The sequence below is a fragment of the Pleurodeles waltl genome, chromosome 4_1 (genome assembly GCF_031143425.1).
Source record: "Pleurodeles waltl isolate 20211129_DDA chromosome 4_1, aPleWal1.hap1.20221129, whole genome shotgun sequence".
NCBI lineage: Eukaryota > Metazoa > Chordata > Amphibia > Caudata > Salamandridae > Pleurodeles > Pleurodeles waltl.
Genome location: NC_090442.1, coordinates 205,155,935 through 205,177,623, shown reverse-complemented (window position 1 = coordinate 205,177,623; position 21,689 = coordinate 205,155,935). Strand labels below are relative to the sequence as shown.

The 21,689-nt window shown below is 46.6% G+C and overlaps 1 protein-coding gene across 1 annotated transcript in view; it reads right to left on the bottom strand.

Annotated features, from left to right (window-relative positions):
• Positions 1-19,629, bottom strand: part of LOC138287579 (sodium- and chloride-dependent GABA transporter 2-like) — a 641,212-nt gene extending 621,583 nt beyond the window's left edge. The window contains exon 1 of the mRNA XM_069228137.1: positions 19,476-19,629. The gene's annotated coding sequence lies outside the window, so the exon portion shown is untranslated. The remainder of the gene's footprint in view (positions 1-19,475) is intronic.
• Positions 19,630-21,689: the final 2,060 nt, after the last annotated feature.

Sequence of the window (21,689 nt, the reverse complement as noted above, 5' to 3'; positions counted from 1 at the left end):
GTAACAAAGCCTGCACTGGGTGGAGATGCTAACACCTCCCCCAGGCAGGAGCTGTAACACCTGGCGGTGAGCCTCAAACGCTCACCCCTTTGTCACAGCACCGCAGGACACTCCAGCTAGTGGAGTTGCCCGCCCCCTCCGGCCCAGGCCCCCACTTTTGGCGGCAAGGCCGGAGAAAATAATGAGAATAACAAGGAGGAGTCACTGGCCAGTCAGGACAGCCCCTAAGGTGTCCTGAGCTGAGGTGACTCTAACTTTTAGAAATCCTCCATCTTGCAGATGGAGGATTCCCCCAATAGGGTTAGGATTGTGACCCCCTCCCCTTGGGAGGAGGCACAAAGAGGGTGTACCCACCCTCAGGGCTAGTAGCCATTGGCTACTAACCCCCCAGACCTAAACACGCCCTTAAATTTTGTATTTAAGGGCTACCCTGAACCCTAGAAAATTAGATTCCTGCAACAACAAGAAGAAGGACTGCCTAGCTGAAAACCCCTGCAGAAGAAGACCAGAAGACAACAACTGCCTTGGCTCCAGAAACTCACCGGCCTGTCTCCTGCCTTCCAAAGAACTCTGCTCCAGCGACGCCTTCCAAAGGGACCAGCGACCTCTGAATCCTCTGAGGACTGCCCTACTTCGACGACGACAAGAAACTCCAGAGGACAGCGGACCTGCTCCAAAAAGACTGCAACTTTATCCAAAGAAGCAGCTTTAAAGAACCCTGCAATCTCCCCGCAAGAAGCGTGAGACTTGCAACACTGCACCCGGCGACCCCGACTCGGCTGGTGGAGAACCAACACCTCAGGGAGGACCCCCGGACTACTCTACGACTGTGAGTACCAAAACCTGTCCCCCCTGAGCCCCCACAGCGCCGCCTGCAGAGGGAATCCCGAGGCTTCCCCTGACCGCGACTCTCTGAAACCTAAGTCCCGACGCCTGGAAAAGACCCTGCACCCGCAGCCCCCAGGACCTGAAGGACCGGACTTTCACTGCAGAAGTGACCCCCAGGAGTCCCTCTCCCTTGCCCAAGTGGAGGTTTCCCCGAGGAAGCCCCCCCTTGCCTGCCTGCAGCGCTCAAGAGATCCCTTGATCTCTCATTGACTTCCATTGCGAACCCGACGCTTGTTCTAACACTGCACCCGGCCGCCCCCGCGCCGCTGAGGGTGAAATTTCTGTGTGGGCTTGTGTCCCCCCCGGTGCCCTACAAAACCCCCCTGGTCTGCCCTCCGAAGACGCGGGGACTTACCTGCTGGCAGACTGGAACCGGGGCACCCCCTTCTCTCCATTGAAGCCTATGCGTTTTGGGCACCACTTTGAACTCTGCACCTGACCGGCCCTGAGCTGCTGGTGTGGTAACTTTGGGGTTGCTCTGAACCCCCAACGGTGGGCTACCTTGGACCAAGAACTGAACCCTGTAAGTGTCTTACTTACCTGGTAAAACTAACAAAAACTTACCTCCCCCAGGAACTGTGAAAATTGCACTGTGTCCACTTTTAAAGTAGCTATTTGTGAATAACTTGAAAAGTATACATGCAATTGAAATGATTCAAAGTTCCTAATGTACTTACCTGCAATACCTTTCAAACAAGATATTACATGTTAAATTTGAACCCGTGGTTCTTAAAATAAACTAAGAAAATATATTTTTCTATAACAAAACCTATTGGCTGGGTTTGTCTCTGAGTGTGTGTACCTCATTTATTGTCTATGTGTATGTACAACAAATGCTTAACACTACTCCTTGGATAAGCCTACTGCTCGACCACACTACCACAAAATAGAGCATTAGTATTATCTCTTTTTACCACTATTTTACCTCTAAGGGGAACCCTTGGACTCTGTGCATGCTATTCCTTACTTTGAAATAGCACATACAGAGCCAACTTCCTACATTGGTGGATCAGCGGTGGGGTACAAGACTTTGCATTTGCTGGACTACTCAGCCAATACCTGATCACACGACAAATTCCAAAATTGTCATTAGAAATTGATTTTTGCAATTTGAAAAGTTTTCTAAATTCTTAAAAGTCCTGCTAGGGCCTTGTGTTAGTCCCTGTTAGCATTTTCTTTTAGAGTTTAAAAGTTTGGTAAAAGTTTGAATTAGATTCTAGAACTAGTTTTAGTTTCTTAAAAAGTATTCCAACTTTTAGAAGCATAATGTCTAATACAGATGTGAATGTGGTGGAACTTGACACCACACCTTACCTCCATCTACAGATGAGAGAGCTAAGGTCACTCTGTAAACTAAAGAAAATAGCAATGGGCTCCAGACCTTCCAAACTACAGCTCCAGGAGCTGTTGGCAGAGTTTGAAAGAGCCAACCCCTCTGTGGATGGCAACACAGAGGATGATGATAGTGACTTGGAGGGTGATTCCCCCCCACCAGTCCTATCTAGGGAGAACAGGGCTTCTCAAGCCCTGACTCCACAAATAATAGTCAGAGATGCTGGTTCCCTCACAGGAGGGACCAACAACTCTGAAATCACTGAGGATAACTCCAGTGAAGAGGACATCCAGTTAGCCAGGATGGCCAAAAGATTGGCTTTGGAAAGACAGATCCTAGCCATAGAAAGGGAAAGACAAGAGATGGGCCTAGGACCCATCAATGGTGGCAGCAACATAACTAGGGTCAGAGATTCTCCTGACATGTTGAAAATCCCTAAAGGGATTGTAACTAAATATGAAGATGGTGATGACATCACCAAATGGTTCACAGCTTTTGAGAGGGCTTGTGTAACCAGAAAAGTGAACAGATCTCACTGGGGTGCTCTCCTTTGGGAAATGTTCACAGGAAAGTGTAGGGATAGACTCCTCACACTCTCTGGAAAAGATGCAGAATCTTATGACCTCATGAAGGGTACCCTGATTGAGGGCTTTGGATTCTCCACTGAGGAGTATAGGATTAGATTCAGGGGGGCTCAAAAAACCTCGAGCCAGACCTGGGTTGACTTTGTAGACTACTCAGTAAAAACACTAGATGGTTGGATTCAAGGCAGTGGTGTAAGTAATTATGATGGGCTGTACAATTTATTTGTGAAAGAACACCTGTTAAGTAATTGTTTCAATGATAAACTGCATCAGCATCTGGTAGACCTAGGACCAATTTCTCCCCAAGAATTGGGAAAGAAGGCGGACCATTGGGTCAAGACAAGGGTGTCCAAAACTTCCACAGGGGGTGACCAAAAGAAAGGGGTCACAAAACCTCCCCAGGGGAAAGGTGGTGAGACAGCCAAAAATAAAAATAGTAAAGAGTCTTCTACAGGCCCCCAAAAACCTGCACAGGAGGGTGGGCCCAGAGCCTCTTCACAAAACAATCCTGGGTACAAGGGTAAAAACTTTGATCCCAAAAAGGCCTGGTGTCGTAGCTGTAATCAGCCTGGACACCAAACTGGAGACAAGGCCTGTCCCAAGAAAGGTTCCACTCCAAACTCCAATCCAGGTAACACTGGAATGGCTAGTCTCCAAGTGGGATCAACAGTGTGTCCAGAGCAAATCAGGGTCCACACTGAAGCTACTCTAGTCTCTGAGGGTGAGGTGGATTTAGCCACACTAGCTGCCTGGCCGCCTAACATGCAAAAATACAGGCAGCAGCTCTTTATTAATGGGACAAGTGTAGAGGGCCTGAGGGATACAGGTGCCAGTGTCACCATGGTGACAGAGAAACTGGTTTCCCCTGGCCAATACCTGACTGGAAAAACCTATACAGTCACCAACGCTGACAATCAGACTAAAGCACATCCCATGGCAATGGTAACTTTAGAATGGGGAGGGGTCAATGGCCTGAAACAGGTGGTGGTCTCCTCAAACATCCCAGTAGACTGTCTGCTTGGAAATGACCTGGAGTCCTCAGCATGGGCTGAGGTAGAACTAAAAACCCATGCAGCCATGCTGGGTATCCCTGAACTGGTGTGTGTAAAAACAAGAGCACAATGCAAGGCACAGGGTGAAAAAGTAGAGCTGGAGTCTGGAAGAAAGGCACAGCCTACCAAGAGAAAAGGAAAGTCAGTTGGGAAACCAACTGCAACACAGTCAGAAAAAGAGAACCTCTCTTCTCAGGAAGAAGTTCTGCCCTCTGAGGGAACTGAGCCTTTGGAGCTTGAACCTTATCAGGTTGAGCTCTTAGGCCCAGGGGGACCCTCAAGGGAGGAGCTGTGTAAGGGACAAGAAACCTGTCCCTCTCTTGAAGGCCTTAGGCAGCAAGCTGCTGAAGAGTCCAAGGGCAAGAAAAATGGAACACATAGGGTCTATTGGGAAGATGGACTCCTGTACACTGAGGCCAGAGACCCCAAACCTGGTGCCACTAGGAGAGTGGTAGTGCCTCAGTCGTTCAGAGAGTTTATTCTGACCTTAGCCCATGATATTCCCCTTGCTGGGCATTTGGGACAAACCAAGACGTGGGAGAGGTTAGTCAACCACTTCTACTGGCCCAATATGTCCCAGAAGGTTAAGGAGTTTTGCCTCTCCTGCCCCACCTGTCAATCCAGTGGTAAGACAGGTGGGCACCCAAAGGCCCCCCTCATTCCACTTCCAGTGGTGGGGGTCCCCTTTGAAAGAGTGGGTGTGGACATAGTTGGTCCACTAGAACCTCCCACAGCCTCAGGAAATATGTACATCCTAGTAGTAGTGGATCATGCTACTAGGTATCCTGAAGCTATTCCCCTTAGGTCGACTACTGCCCCTGCAGTAGCCAAGGCCCTCATTGGTATCTTTACCAGAGTGGGTTTCCCTAAGGAGGTGGTGTCTGACAGAGGTACCAACTTCATGTCAGCATACCTAAAACACATGTGGAATGAGTGTGGGGTGACTTACAAATTCACTACACCATACCATCCACAAACTAATGGCTTAGTTGAGAGATTCAACAAGACATTAAAAGGCATGATCATGGGGCTCCCAGAAAAGCTCAAAAGGAGATGGGATGTCCTCTTGCCATGTCTGCTTTTCGCTTACAGAGAGGTGCCACAGAAGGGAGTAGGATTCTCACCCTTTGAACTTCTGTTTGGCCACCCTGTAAGGGGACCACTTGCTCTTGTTAAAGAAGGCTGGGAGAGACCTCTTCATGAGCCTAAACAGGACATAGTGGACTATGTACTTGGCCTTCGCTCTAGAATGGCAGAGTACATGGAAAAGGCAAGCAAAAACCTTGAGGCCAGCGAACAGCTCCAGAGGTTTTGGTATGACCAAAAGGCTGCAATGGTTGAGTTCCAACCAGGGCAGAAAGTCTGGGTTCTGGAGCCTGTGGCTCCCAGGGCACTTCAGGACAAATGGAGTGGCCCTTACCCAGTGCTAGAAAGGAAGAGTCAGGTCACCTACCTGGTGGACCTGGGCACAAGCAGGAGCCCCAAGAGGGTGATCCATGTGAACCGCCTTAAGCTCTTCCATGACAGGGCTGATGTAAATCTGTTGATGGTAACAGATGAGGATCAGGAGGCAGAGAGTGAACCTCTCCCTGATCTTCTGTCATCAGACCCAAAAGATGGCTCAGTAGATGGAGTGATCTACTCAGACACCCTCTCTGGCCAACAGCAAGCTGATTGTAGGAGAGTCCTACAACAGTTTCCTGAACTCTTCTCCCTAACCCCTGGTCAGACACACCTGTGTACCCATGATGTGGACACAGGAGACAGCATGCCTGTCAAAAACAAAATTTGTAGACAGTCTGACCATGTTAAGGAAAGCATCAAGGTGGAAGTCCACAAGATGCTGGAATTGGGAGTAATTGAGCGCTCTGACAGCCCCTGGGCTAGCCCAGTGGTCTTAGTCCCCAAACCTCACACCAAAGATGGAAAGAAAGAGATGAGGTTTTGTGTGGACTACAGAGGGCTCAACTCTGTCACCAAGACAGACGCCCATCCAATTCCTAGAGCTGATGAGCTCATAGACAAATTAGGTGCTGCCAAATTCTTAAGTACCTTTGACTTGACAGCAGGGTACTGGCAAATAAAAATGGCACCTGGAGCAAAAGAGAAAACAGCATTCTCCACACCTGATGGGCATTATCAGTTTACTGTTATGCCCTTTGGTTTAAAGAATGCCCCTGCCACCTTCCAAAGGTTGGTGAATCAAGTCCTTGCTGGTTTGGAGTCCTTTAGCACAGCTTATCTTGATGATATTGCTGTCTTTAGCTCCACCTGGCAGGATCACCTGGTCCACCTGAAGAAGGTTTTGAAGGCTCTGCAATCTGCAGGCCTCTCTATCAAGGCATCCAAATGCCAGATAGGGCAGGGAACTGTGGTTTACTTGGGCCACCTTGTAGGTGGAGGCCAAGTTCAGCCACTCCAACCCAAGATCCAGACTATTCTGGACTGGGTAGCTCCAAAAACCCAGACTCAAGTCAGGGCATTCCTTGGCTTGACTGGGTATTACAGGAGGTTTGTGAAGGGATATGGATCCATTGTGACAGCCCTCACTGAACTCACCTCCAAGAAAATGCCCAAGAAAGTGAACTGGACTGTGGAATGCCAACAGGCCTTTGACACCCTGAAACAAGCAATGTGCTCAGCACCAGTTCTAAAAGCTCCAGATTATTCTAAGCAGTTCATTGTGCAGACAGATGCCTCTGAACATGGGATAGGGGCAGTTTTGTCCCAAACAAATGATGATGGCCTTGACCAGCCTGTTGCTTTCATTAGCAGGAGGTTACTCCCCAGGGAGCAGCGTTGGAGTGCCATTGAGAGGGAGGCCTTTGCTGTGGTTTGGTCCCTGAAGAAGCTGAGACCATACCTCTTTGGGACTCACTTCCTAGTTCAAACTGACCACAGACCTCTCAAATGGCTGATGCCAATGAAAGGTGAAAATCCTAAACTGTTGAGGTGGTCCATCTCCCTACAGGGAATGGACTTTATAGTGGAACACAGACCTGGGACTGCCCATGCCAATGCAGATGGCCTTTCCAGGTTCTTCCACTTAGAAAATGAAGACTCTCTTGGGAAAGGTTAGTCTCATCCTCTTTCGTTTGGGGGGGGGTTGTGTAAGGAAATGCCTCCTTGGCATGGTTGCCCCCTGACTTTTTGCCTTTGCTGATGCTATGTTTACAATTGAAAGTGTGCTGAGGCCTGCTAACCAGGCCCCAGCACCAGTGTTCTTTCCCTAACCTGTACTTTTGTATCCACAATTGACAGACCCTGGCATCCAGATAAGTCCCTTGTAACTGGTACTTCTAGTACCAAGGGCCCTGATGCCAAGGAAGGTCTCTAAGGGCTGCAGCATGTCTTATGCCACCCTGGAGACCTCTCACTCAGCACAGACACACTGCTTGCCAGCTTGTGTGTGCTAGTGAGAACAAAACGAGTAAGTCGACATGGCACTCCCCTCAGGGTGCCATGCCAGCCTCTCACTGCCTATGCAAGTATAGGTCAGCCACCCCTCTAGCAGGCCTTACAGCCCTAAGGCAGGGTGCACTATACCATAGGTGAGGGTACCAGTGCATGAGCATGGTACCCCTACAGTGTCTAAACAAAACCTTAGACATTGTAAGTGCAGGGTAGCCATAAGAGTATATGGTCTGGGAGTCTGTTTTGCACGAACTCCACAGCACCATAATGGCTACACTGAAAACTGGGAAGTTTGGTATCAAACTTCTCAGCACAATAAATGCACACTGATGCCAGTGTACATTTTATTGCAAAATACACCCCAGAGGGCACCTTAGAGGTGCCCCCTGAAACTTAACCGACTGTCTGTGTAGGCTGACTAGTTCCAGCAGCCTGCCACACTAGAGACATGTTGCTGGCCCCATGGGGAGAGTGCCTTTGTCACTCTGAGGCCAGTAACAAAGCCTGCACTGGGTGGAGATGCTAACACCTCCCCCAGGCAGGAGCTGTAACACCTGGCGGTGAGCCTCAAAGGCTCACCCCTTTGTCACAGCACCGCAGGACACTCCAGCTAGTGGAGTTGCCCGCCCCCTCCGGCCCAGGCCCCCACTTTTGGCGGCAAGGCCGGAGAAAATAATGAGAATAACAAGGAGGAGTCACTGGCCAGTCAGGACAGCCCCTAAGGTGTCCTGAGCTGAGGTGACTCTAACTTTTAGAAATCCTCCATCTTGCAGATGGAGGATTCCCCCAATAGGGTTAGGATTGTGACCCCCTCCCCTTGGGAGGAGGCACAAAGAGGGTGTACCCACCCTCAGGGCTAGTAGCCATTGGCTACTAACCCCCCAGACCTAAACACGCCCTTAAATTTAGTATTTAAGGGCTACCCTGAACCCTAGAAAATTAGATTCCTGCAACAACAAGAAGAAGGACTGCCTAGCTGAAAACCCCTGCAGAGGAAGACCAGAAGACAACAACTGCCTTGGCTCCAGAAACTCACCGGCCTGTCTCCTGCCTTCCAAAGAACTCTGCTCCAGCGACGCCTTCCAAAGGGACCAGCGACCTCTGAATCCTCGGATGACTGCCCTGCTTCGACGACGACAAGAAACTCCCGAGGACAGCGGACCTGCTCCAAAAAGACTGCAACTTTATCCAAAGAAGCAGCTTTAAAGAACCCTGCAATCTCCCCGCAAGAAGCGTGAGACTTGCAACACTGCACCCGGCGACCCCGACTCGGCTGGTGGAGAACCAACACCTCAGGGAGGACCCCCGGACTACTCTACGACTGTGAGTACCAAAACCTGTCCCCCCTGAGCCCCCACAGCGCCGCCTGCAGAGGGAATCCCGAGGCTTCCCCTGACCGCGACTCTCTGAAACCTAAGTTCCGACGCCTGGAAAAGACCCTGCACCCGCAGCCCCCAGGACCTGAAGGACCGGACTTTCACTGCAGAAGTGACCCCCAGGAGTCCCTCTCCCTTGCCCAAGTGGAGGTTTCCCCGAGGAAGCCCCCCCTTGCCTGCCTGCAGCGCTCAAGAGATCCCTTGATCTCTCATTGACTTCCATTGCGAACCCGACGCTTGTTCTAACACTGCACCCGGCCGCCCCCGCGCCGCTGAGGGTGAAATTTCTGTGTGGGCTTGTGTCCCCCCCGGTGCCCTACAAAACCCCCCTGGTCTGCCCTCCGAAGACGCGGGTACTTACCTGCTGGCAGACTGGAACCGGGGCACCCCCTTCTCTCCATTGAAGCCTATGCGTTTTGGGCACCACTTTGAACTCTGCACCTGACCGGCCCTGAGCTGCTGGTGTGGTAACTTTGGGGTTGCTCTGAACCCCCAACGGTGGGCTACCTTGGACCAAGAACTGAACCCTGTAAGTGTCTTACTTACCTGGTAAAACTAACAAAAACTTACCTCCCCCAGGACCTGTGAAAATTGCAGTGTCCACTTTTAAAGTAGCTATTTGTGAATAACTTGAAAAGTATACATGCAATTGAAATGATTCAAAGTTCCTAATGTACTTACCTGCAATACCTTTCAAACAAGATATTACATGTTAAATTTGAACCCGTGGTTCTTAAAATAAACTAAGAAAATATATTTTTCTATAACAAAACCTATTGGCTGGGTTTGTCTCTGAGTGTGTGTACCTCATTTATTGTCTATGTGTATGTACAACAAATGCTTAACACTACTCCTTGGATAAGCCTACTGCTCGACCACACTACCACAAAATAGAGCATTAGTATTATCTCTTTTTACCACTATTTTACCTCTAAGGGGAACCCTTGGACTCTGTGCATGCTATTCCTTACTTTGAAATAGCACATACAGAGCCAACTTCCTACACCGAAATTTCAGAATATGCCCCTTAGAAGGAAGATTGCTTCAAGTGGAAATAATAGAAAAAGCGGTCTCATACATCTGCAAGACCATAAACAATAACACACCAAATATTTTGCAGAAATTGAGAGAGAAATGGGAAAGTGAGCTAAAAGGCAATATGGAGTGGGAAGTGGCACTGATGCATCCAAGAATGGTGACAATAAAATCCAGGTTGAGACTTATGCACTTAAAAATTCTACATAGAATTTATTATAATCACCTTAGACCACATAAGTTTGGGAGAGCTATGGTGCCTCATTGCCTGAGATGTGGTGAGCATGAAGGTACATTCTCACACATACTATGAGAATGTCCCTGAATACGTCAATATAGGAAAAAATCATAGATACGCTCCTTAATATATCCCTACAGGTAGACCCCAAGTAGTTGCTTCTAGGCATTCCCACAGATCTAAATATCCTGAGCTATATTTTGCATTTTAAGTCTACCAGTGGCAAAGAGAGATATAGGCCCTCATTATGACTTTTGCAGTCTTTTTCAAAGACCGCCAAAGGCACAGGTGTCAGAAGACCGTCAGTGCTGGTGGTCTTCTGCCCACCATATTATGGGCAATGCTGGATTTTTGCCACGTTTTGGACAGAAATCCAGCAGCATCATGCTGGCGGGTGGAGGCACTGGGGGTGTGGGGTGGGGGAGTCATCTGCTGGTGACAGGGAAGAAATTCCCTGTCACCGGTATCCTTTCTGCCAGGGTTTTCGTGGCGGTGCTACTGCCACGGAAACCCTGGTGGAACGGTGGCTCATAATACCGCTGGCAGGCTTCTGTGGACTGCCGGGTCAGAGATGCTCATCTCTGGCCCAGCGGGCCCGACCACCATGGCGGTATGAGCAGAGATGTGGCGGGTTGGCAGAGGCTAATCCCCCATACTCATAATGTGGCGGTCTTCGGTGAAATCGCCACCGTGGCACTGGCGGTCAGTAGACCACCAGGGTCATAATGAGGGAAATAGTCTGAAGATGGGGTGCACCTGAAACACCAGTTCTGGATGAACAGAGAAGGGGGATGGATCTTTATATGGTGGCTGAAAAAGTTACATATCAATCTAGAGGCTATCCAAAGAAATTTGCTAGGATTTGGGGCCCCCGGCGTAAATCTAATTGGATGGAAATAACTTTTGAAAATACTATGTCCATTCCAGAATGATTGTTAAATATTCAAGTGTAACTCTGTATATCACTACATGTAATTGGATATATATAAAACCGCCCAAGGAGAGAATACAGGGGTGCGCGGTATTCAAATAAATACAGCACATCCTTGCGTTGTTAAAATTATGGAGTGCGCCGCTGCCAATTTTGCCGCAGGGTAGCGCTCCATCATTTTCCTATAAATATGGGCCTTAATATCAACAAAACAGTAAATAGGTAAAACACAACACACAATAAAAATCCAACGTATAAAAGTGAAACTAGCGCTTAGAAGTAAATAGTGCTCAAAGAGTTACAAAGGACAGGGACAAAGTTCAGAGTTCAGGCCATCCACGATGTAACACTGTTACACTTACTTTCAGAAGGGTTTCCAGATTCAGGAAAGTGGTCCACGGCACCAGTCAAGAGTTCAGAGGCTCTACGTTGCCTCTTGTAATCTGGGACTACAACTCCCACAATGCATCTTTTCAATTAATGGAACGCTTTACAACAGTTGCTCCAACCTTCTCCAAACTTCTAGATCGTCTTCCAGAGGTCCTTTTTAGGTCCTTGAAGTGTCCACAAACTTGATCCATGATTCCAGAAGCTCTGAGTTGCTCCTTGGGAGTTCGGACTACAATTCCCAGAATGTACCTGGTCAGACTCCTCATCAGCCAGTGGACGCTGATCAGCTGGGCTTTTCTAGCAGAACTTGATGCAGAGGACTCTGGTCAGCTCCTTTGTACCTGTAGCTTACAGGGAGTCCACTCCTGGAGTTGCAAAAGCAAGGCAACGTCTTTTCTTGGTGAAGCACAAAGTGTGCAGCTGGTGCAGTCCTTCGGGTGCAGACCAGGGGTTCAGTAGGGCAGTTCTTTTTCTCCAGTATCTTCTTCCAGCAGGGATCTGAATTGTTGGACAGCTCTGCCATATTTATCCTTGCTTCTGGGTGGGGAAGCATGGGGTTGCTCCTCTCCAATGGAGTACAACCTGGGGCAACCACTTCCTGTGAAGTGTGGCAAAATTCAATTCCAGAAAGCAATATTCTCTAAAAATCCAATATGTAGAAAATGCCTCCTTGGAGGTTAGATCTGGTTGAGTCCACCCACTGGCGTGGCTGAGTGTGCCTCACACACCCCTGTCTGCCCTTCTCCTAATCTAAACATTGGGGCTCCCATCTGTCTGGGGGAGGGTAGGAAATGGGGGAAGTCCAGTTTCTGACCCAAGTGGCTTTCCCTCTTTTGAAGACCAGTTTGGCTGCTCTTTCCCATCCTGCCTCCCACCAGATGCTTCCTTTGTCTCAGCCCAGGCAACTTCACACGTCATTATGGTAGCTTGGCTCAGGCTGCCAGAGGCTGACCAATCAAGAAAAGGCTCTACAGGACTGAATTTGGTAGCTTTCAGAAAGAGTTCTAAAACTCTCTCTGTACTAGGTATAATAAATTCAACCTTGGCTAGTTGGTGGGTGTATTTTAACATTTAATTTGATACCACATTTGATATATTTAGCTCCTCTCTGTCAGAAATAAGATTTTATTATTTTACAATAAAGTCTCCCAATGTTAACCCATGAAGCCCATTGACTACAATGGGGAAAAACAAATGTGGCTGTTTTTCCCTCACTGGAGCTTATAAAACATATTGTTTAAAGTCCCTGCTCATATTTATACTGCACCCAACCCTTGGGGCCCCTAGGGCAGACCTTAGGAATGACTTACATGCACAATTAAGGTAGTTTGTCACTTTGGAAGTACGTTTAATTCCAAAGTTGAATTTGGGGTTAATGTTAACTTAAAAAGAGCCAGCAAGGCAGGCCTGCCTTAACAATGACACTGGACACCACAGCAGAGCACATATGGGTGCACTAACTATACTGGGGTCCCTAAACCTACATGACCTACTATATACTAGGGACTTATAGGTAGGTTGACAGAGCATTTTATAATTAGGCCTCATTTAAATATATAATTTTAAACAGAGCACTGACCCTGGGACTTGTTAGCAGTGCCCAGGGCGCAGCCAGAGTCAGAAAACACCATTATCAGCTCAAAATGGGGGCAAAAAGTAGGGGGCTTCTGCAATTAGCCAGCTTTCCCACATGAAGGAACCATACAGTTGATATTTGCACCACGAGCAGAAGATTCATGTGTGCCTGTCTGCACCTAACCCAGAGATATGCCCCAGGCATGGGTGCACTGACAATGAAGAATACGTCTGTGCAGGAGTCAACCGTTCACACCCTGATCAAGCCTTCATCAGGGATTGTCACTCATGTCTACTTGGCAGCCACAGTAGATAATTTGAACTGCAACAAAACAGGACCACAGAAGTCACGTCTGAAGGTAAGTGTTACAGACAGAGTAGCTAGTTAGTTTGCCTCCCCTCAGAAGAGAGAGGGAGGATTAGCGCACTGACCTTCCATGGATGTTAAGAAACTGTAAAAACTGAAATGTGAGAGACTGAGATCACACACTTTATGAGAGAACTATGCACCTGAATCATTATCACATCAATACCCTATCCTGAATGGGGGATGAAACTGCCTAAACCAGCATGTGAGACCAGGGGAGATATCAGATAGAGGTGCATCCCTGCCTAGCAGCAACCAGGGCACTCATTTGTAATGTGACTACATTTATGAGTGGGGTTCCATTCAAGATTGCATTAAAGTGCTTTCTTCTTGAAAGGTAAGGTCTAAACTTGAACACCCTTATACTATTTCCTTGAGAAGCCTGTAATACCTTGCAATCCCTACCCCTAAGGGTCAAGTGCAAAAGGGCTTGTACTTGGCTCAGTTTGCAAAGAAGTACTAAAATGGACCTATATACATTGAAGGCTAATTACCTCAATCTAATTTTGAGGCTCAGAAGTCCTTGCTTGCCTCGTGGTCCCAGAAGGGGTTCTGGCAGAGAGGCTTTATCGTAATTATAAATGCTGTTTGTTTCAGAGTGAATGCACAAAGTAATGTATTGGCTCGGTTTGTGCCTGGGCCTTGGATCCAGGCCACAGCACCTGACCTGATTCTACCTATTAATTTGTTGGCTCTCTGCCTCTAATAGCTCAGGGGTTGCACACCCAGAGGGCATTACTCTCACTGTACATTTTGTGTCCCAATCTTTTCACCTACTATTCCAATATTCTATCAATATATTCTACCAATTTGTTGTTTATAAAGCACTTTAGACCATACCTCTTTCTGTTCTATCACTGTAAATAACAGATATTACTATCACACAATTTTGACTCTCAAATTGCTGACTGTGGAAGGATGGAAGGCATATTCAGACTTGCCGAGATTTAACTCATGACTAGGAGTGGATGTAAAATACCGCTTGTCCAGTGAATTTGCTGGAATTTTGGCCTCACCGCGTTACGCTTGTAATGCAGAGTTTTGGCCAAATCCACCAACCACTGCATGGCAGAGTTTTTTTTCATGCACAGCTTCTCAATGGTAAGTTGGTGAACCAGAATTGACACCCCCTAGCATGATTTTTAGGTGATAAGAGGGTACCCAATGAGAATTTCCCAACAAAGGCAGTCACGACTGTTCAAGGTGAGAACACTGGTAGAAAATCTACTCAAGCTGCAGCAAAAGCAGCTTGAGCAGCAGCGCTCTTTAGCTTGGCACATGCCATTCACGATGATTTTTCAGGGCATAGTGTGCACCCAGGGCTAAAAATCAGCATGAGCAGTGCAACATGCTGATTTTCATCCTTTGGCTGAACTCTGTGGAATCTCACTGAGTTTTTATGTAACTCCACCCACCCCTACTCATGACCTCCATTTCACCACATTTATCAGTGGAGAGTATTCAACACACTGAGCTACCCTGTGGCTATCCTAAGCCTCCTCATTTCAAAAAGTCAGGAATGTGACAAGAAGAGTACACTCCATTTGCCATTTCATTTGTGAGGCTGTTATTCATTTATTTATGTATTTAGTTACTTATTTGAGAGTTGTTTAGAGCAGGAACATGACCAGAGGGTATCAGAGCGCTGTACATAGTTCATGTTTCCATGATAAAGAAGTCCTGTTTACATACAATATGTAACTGTAGCACTTAAAGTTTCAAGATGTTGCTTACTTAATACTGTTTACAGGTAACATGAAATAGCATGAGTCACAGTTAATTACCACCCATATATATATATATATATAAGCATTAGCACTGTGCTTGATTGCATTAGATTTGATAGGAAGCTAGCTGAGCCTGGTAAGTATCGGGGTGATGTGATTGTATCTGTGAGTTCCTGAGACAAGCATGGCTGCTGCATTGAGTGGTCTTAAGGAGGATCAAGTGGGTTTTAGAAGTTCCAGTGATAATTATTTTTCTGTAGTTCATTCTGGAGCTGGCAAATGTCTGTACCACCACTTTGAGTTTGTTCTTAGGGAGTAATGGCTCACGTTTTTTCATCAGTCTTAGGTAGTGTGACACATGTGTGCCCATAGCTTAAATGTGGGTGTTGGACCTGGCTTTTTGACAGGGACATACCCAAACTTTTTGCCTCCTTCCTCCTATTTTTTCTGACCTGTTGTTGTTGGCTTTTGACCTCTGGGCACTTTACCACTGCTAACCAGTGCTAAAGTGCATATGCTCTCTGTGTAAATTGTACTACTGATTGGTTTATCCAGGATTGACTATTTAATTTACTTGTAAGTCCCTGGTAGAGTGCACTACATGTTCCTAGGGCAGGTAGATTAAATGCTACTAGTGGGCCTGCAGCACTGGTTGTGCCACCCACCTCAGTAGCCCCTTAACCCTGACTCAGGCCTGCCATTGCAAGGCCTGTGTGTGCAGTTTCACTGCCACTTCGACTTGCCATTTAAAAGTACTTGCCAAGCCTAGAACTCCCCTTTTACTACATATAAGTCATCCCTAATGTGTGCCCTAGGTAACCCCTAGAGCAGGGTGCTGTGCAGGTAAAAGGCAGGACATGTACCTGTGTAGTTATATGTCCTGGTAGTGTAAAACTCCTAAATTCGTTTTTACACTACTGTGAGGCCTGCTCCTTTCATAGGCTAACATTGGGGCTGCCCTCATACACTGTTGAAGTGGCAGCTGCTGATCTGAAAGGAGCAGGAAGGTCATATTTAGTATGGCCAGAATGGTAATACAAAATCCTGCTGACTGGTGAAGTCGGATTTAATATTACTATTCTAGAAATGCCACTTTTAGAAAGTGAGCATTTCTTTGCACTAAAATCTTGTTGTGCCCTTCAGTCCACGTCTGGCTAGGTTTAGTTGACAGCTCCTTGTGCATTCACTCAGACACACCCCAAACACAGGGTACTCAGCCTCACTTGCATACATCTGCATTTTGAATGGGTCTTCCTGGGCTGGGAGGGTGGAGGGCCTGCCCTCACACAAAGGACTGCCACACCCCCTACTGGGACTCTGGCAGACAGGATTGAACTGAAAGGGGGCTTGGTGCATTTCTTAGAGACTCTTTGAAGTCACCCCCACTTCAAAGGCACAACTTAGTATAAAACAGGGCCTCTGCCCTACCTCATCAGACACTTGCTGGAGAAGAAACCTGAACCAGAAACTACATCCTGCCAAGAAGAACTGCCTGGCTGCTCAAAGGACTCACCTGTCTGCTTTCTACAAAGGACTGCTGCCTTGCTGTTGCCCTGCTGCCTTGCTGAACTCTTGTCTGGCTGTGAAAGTGGTCTCCAAGGGCTTGGATAGAGCTTGCCTCCTGTTCCTTGAAGTCTCAGGACCAAAAAGACTTCTCTCTTTTACTTGGACGCTCCGTGCGCCGAAAATTTCGACGCACAGCTTGTTTCGTGGCGAGAAAAACGCCGCACTCCGACGCTGATCGACGCGACGCTCTTGGGACGATCGAAGATCCGACGCACGGCCTCGCAAGGACAACGCCGCCCGACCTCTAGAGGAGAAATCGACGCAACGCCTGCCGTGAGATCGTAATTTCAACGCGCAGCCCCGCAGATCGAAGTCTAGAGGAGAAATCGACGCGACGCCTGCCGTGAGATTGTAATTTCGACGCACAGCCCCGCAGACCGACGCGCAGCCGGAGAACAAGCAGGAAAATCCACGCACAGACCCGGGACATCTGGTAATCCCCGCGATCCACAGAAAGAGACTGTCCGCGCGCCGGAAAAGGACGCCGACTTCCCAGCGTGGAAAATAACGACGCAAGTCCGTGTGTGCTGAGGAGAAATCGACGCACACACCAGTTTTCCACGCACCTCTTCCTTTGTGGCCCTCTGAGGAGATTTTCCACCAGAAACCAGGTACTTTGTGTTTGAAAGAGACTCTGTTTACTTTCTAAAGACTTAAGACGCTTTATATCACTTTTCAGTGATATCTTTACAAATTCATATTGCAACTTTGATCGTTTTGACCTGAAGATACCCAGATAAATATTATATATTTTTCTAAACACTGTGTGGTGTATTTTTGTGGTGTTATGCTATGGTGTTGTATGATTTATTGCACAAATGCTTTACACATTGCCTTCTAAGTTAAGCCTGACTGCTCGTGCCAAGCTACCGGAGGGTGAGCACAGGCTGATTTTGGATTGTGTGTGACTTACCCTGACTAGAGTGAGGGTTCTTTCTTGGACAGAGGGCAACCTGACTGCCAACCAAAAACCCCATTTCTAACAGTGGGCTACCATGTTTTGTGGAGTTGATGATTTTCGAGGTACAGTTGAGTGCGTCCCTACTGGGGATTCACTTTGGGAAATAAAGGGTGCTGTGTGACGGAGAGATGAGTTGCAGTTTAGTCTTCTCTGGGTTGAGCTTTAGGTGACTGTGACTGTAATTGTACTCGGCAGTTGACTGCTTTAGCAGCAGCACATCCTTGAAAGAGGAGATTTTTAAATTGAGGTGGGTCACATTGGCTTAAAGACGATATGCAATCCTCGCATGTTGGAGAATCAGGGTCAAAGGATCCCTGTAAAGATTGAAGAGTGTAGGGGACCGTGTAGGGGACTGTGGAATGCTTTGGGTTATCAAGGTTGGCTTCGATCGGGAGTCCTTCAGTTGGATTATTAGAGATCTAGTTTTTAGGATTGAAGGGAAAGGACTTCAAAATAGTTCCTCCAACGTCCATACGAGTTTCCAGGGTACTAATGAGTATGTCAGACTTGTACTTATCTCACTCCCTCCTCCCCAAGATTGTGTATTCTGAAAAACATCAGTGGTTAGTGTTTTGTGTGGTGGCAACTCCTGTTGTAGGGTATAATCACTATTTACTACTGGTGGATATCAGAGATGTGATATAGGGCCAGATGTATCAAAAAAATGTGCACTCGCAAACGGCAAAATCGGCCGTTTGCGAGTGCAAAATAGTGGTCTGCAATGCATCAAAGGCATTCGCAGACCACAAAATAGAAATCGCTAAAATTGCGATTTTTTGTGTTGCGACCTGGATTTTGCGAATCGCTAAATCCAGGTCGCAAGGCAATTCTGCAAAAAATCGCAAATTGCGATTTTTCGCTGAATGGTATTTTGCACATGCAAAATACCATGGTCTGCAACCAGGTGGTAACCTGGTGCAAAATTTAAAAATGCAGTAAAACTGCATTTTTAAATGTAACATGTAAAGCACACATGCCCTTTTGGCATGTGTGTACTTTACATGTTAAAAAAAAAAAAATGGGGTGCAGGAGAAGGGGCCTTAGGCCCCCAGCACCCTGGCCTTTTGGATTTCCAAAATTGCGATTTCTGGTTCAGAAATCGCAATTTTGGAAATGCAAAAAATGTGCAGCTATGGGCCAACAGGCCCATAGCTGCGAATGGAGCCAGTATCGTAATTTGCGATTCGGTAATTGCATTTGTGATTTTTAAGAAATCGCTATTACCGATTCGCAAATGTGATACATGGCCCTTTGCGAGTCGGTAATAGCGATTTCTTAAAAATCGCAATTACCGAATCGCAATGGGCCAGAATCATACATCTGGCCCATAGTGAGTAAGGGCTGATGCGCAGGAAGAGTTTGCAGCCACATAACCTAAGAGTTGCAATAAGAAAGGATTTACGTCGGCCAAATGGTTCTTTATTATGTTCTAAACCCATTGTACAGTAGGAGAAGCAATTCCGACTCGCAAACTGGAGTTTTTTGACCCATTCCGATTAGCAATGAGGAGGGTGATTGGATCAGGGAGCCCCCACTATTAAAATTAATCTTATGGGAAGTTGTACCACTGAATATATTTCAGGGAGAATATTCCCGAGACATCCCACTCCATTGTTTTAGATTCTTTGCAGTATGTACATATTTACTTAATAATTATGATAGAATAATTAGGGGCTGGGGTGAAGCCAAAAGGGCTATTTTTGAAAACATTCGTACCACACAGCTTTAAATAAAAATAAAAAATCCTCTATATACTCTTGATTCATAGAGTGCGGGCTATTTCCCCCCTTAAAAGTTCACTGCAACTGACATGAATATATGTAGTTCATCTACAAACATGTCAGCTACTAATAACTATCACTTGAGTGACAGTGACTAAAGTACAATGCCACATTTGTGTGGGGATGATCATTCGAAGCCACAAACGTTCCCCTTTGTCCCATTCTGAATATATTACAGCCTAACACGTGGAAGAAGGAGTTTTAACAAGCTGCCTCTCATTGCAGCATCAGTAAATCATTTTTTGAGGGGCCCTTACCTTAAAGTGCGAGCTCTCCTGAGTCCACCCGTGGAGAAAGATATCAAGAAAGAGGTCGATTTGGTTATAAAGTCGAAATAAGCGCGGCTTCTTGTAGTCAAGCGTGTCCTATATTCCCCCTGCTTGTCCCCGGGTGCTTCGCAGAAAGTGCCTTCTCTCCTTATATTAGCAAAAGAAACACAATTAAAACGTTGTGTAAAGAACGTAGAAATGACTTTCAGAATTATACGTAAAAACCGTGATGGATTTTCGCCCACGGGCAGAAGAGATTTATTTGCATTGGGCTGCCAACTTTAAGGTAGGGCTCGAGCAGCCAAAGACTGCATATTACTTTTTCTTGGAATTGTAAATTGTACATGTAAAAACGTACGTAGTGCAAATCTCAAGTATTTGAACTATGGAAACGTCTACTTGCATTATCTCTATAAACGTACTATAAACAATTCAGATATGCTATGCGCACTAACTTGTGGTTTGAAGTATCACAGATCTCAGACAGCAGTGATAGGTTGTGATAAAATTACGGAACAAGAAGCTGCACTGAGGTAAAGACTCTTCAAGCGAACTGGAGAGACACAACTTCTAACAAGCATTTGCAATGCAATCGGTCTCGCATTTGCTCCAGCTAGAGCTACTGGCACAGTAAATTCCTAACTGGACTTTTCTTGCCACATAAATTGAAAATGAAAAGTAAAGCAGTTGACAAAAGTGAGCCGTTAAAAAGTGCCATTGCCGCCATGAGCCTGAGCGTGAAGGAGAGACACACAATTTAAAAAAGAGATTCACTTACAGGCAAACATATCAGCAATCACTGAATTATCCATGTAACAAGGTCAGTCTGCAAGGCAGCAAGAAAACCTTCCCAAGGAGGGACAAACTAAAGCATTTACCAATGCTAACAAAGGATTTTTGAAAGGCAAGCCTGCGAACGAGTGAAAGTGATGCAGTTCTTTTCTCATACTTTGCCACAATCTTTTGTAGCGTCACTGTGTGTTCCTCGGTTTTGTCAGTCTGTGTTTTTTGGGTACCATGAAAAACTGTTCAAGCCGCACAATGCCTTATTCTAAGTGTTCCATCCTTTCCACTCAGCCACATTTCTCGTAGCGTCCGCTCTTCTTGGTTCATGGGCCTCTGCTTTTGAACTCACATTTCCCAACCATCCACCACAACGACTATGTCCTACCTGATTTGAGGCTAACACAAAATCTAAATTAAAAAATGTATCATGTAAGCGCAACTTGCAATCCCTTTTGCATTAAACTAAATGTAATTTTCCCAAAGCTGTTTTCCTCAAACAACAACTCAGGTGGGCTGCCGCCAGTATCTTTTTGTTAAAAGTAGCCCTTAAATGTATCGCCCAAGGCTGCTTGGGAGGGGTAAGCACTTACAGTAAACAACTTGCCCATCCTTATGGAGGCTGGTCTGCAAGTCTCTCTTGTAGGCGTGGGCAGGAAGGCGAGCGACCTAGTTACAATGAAATAAAGCGTTGTAAACCCCTAACCAGACTTTTCTTGCCACATAAATTGAAAATGAAAATAAATCAGTTCCACATAACTAACTGAACTTTTCTTCCATCTAATATTCAGGGATAGTGATGTCGTCCACGTGCATTTTTGTTGAAAACACAGAGGAACATCATTCTCTCCTTCTTGTAAACAAGAGTTCTGTTCTACCTCCTGTACAGAACCAACACATTATCCTTAGAAGCGTTCAGCCGCCTTTGGGCTTACCTTCTATACAATCAAATAAAAATAAACAAGGCATGCCTGACTAGAATTTTGATGGGATTTGTAATCGATGGGGTAATGTATGCTGGGCACATGCGAGGAGGCAACGGGTGGTGGTGGGACAGTAGCCAGGCAGTGCAGCACCCCTTCCCCTTGCAAGGCCCCTTCAGCCCGGTGTCTATGAAGGACTAAGGGACCCTCACCCATTCTGCATGGGGGCCCTATCAAAATGCATTACTTTGCTGAATAAGAAAAGGAATGAAAGACAGTCAATTTTCACATTTCCTCTTTCCTGCCTGCACCACGCTTCGACATGGACGGGGATGCTACGTCTCAATACTGAGGTTTATTGGCTGCACATTAGACTGAAACACTGCACTCGCCTATTTTTGCCTGACCTCTGGTGGCATGTTTGAAATTCAGACTCAAGCTTGATCAGTCCCTCGTCCTTCACCCATATTAAATTCATCACAAAACCGTAAAGACA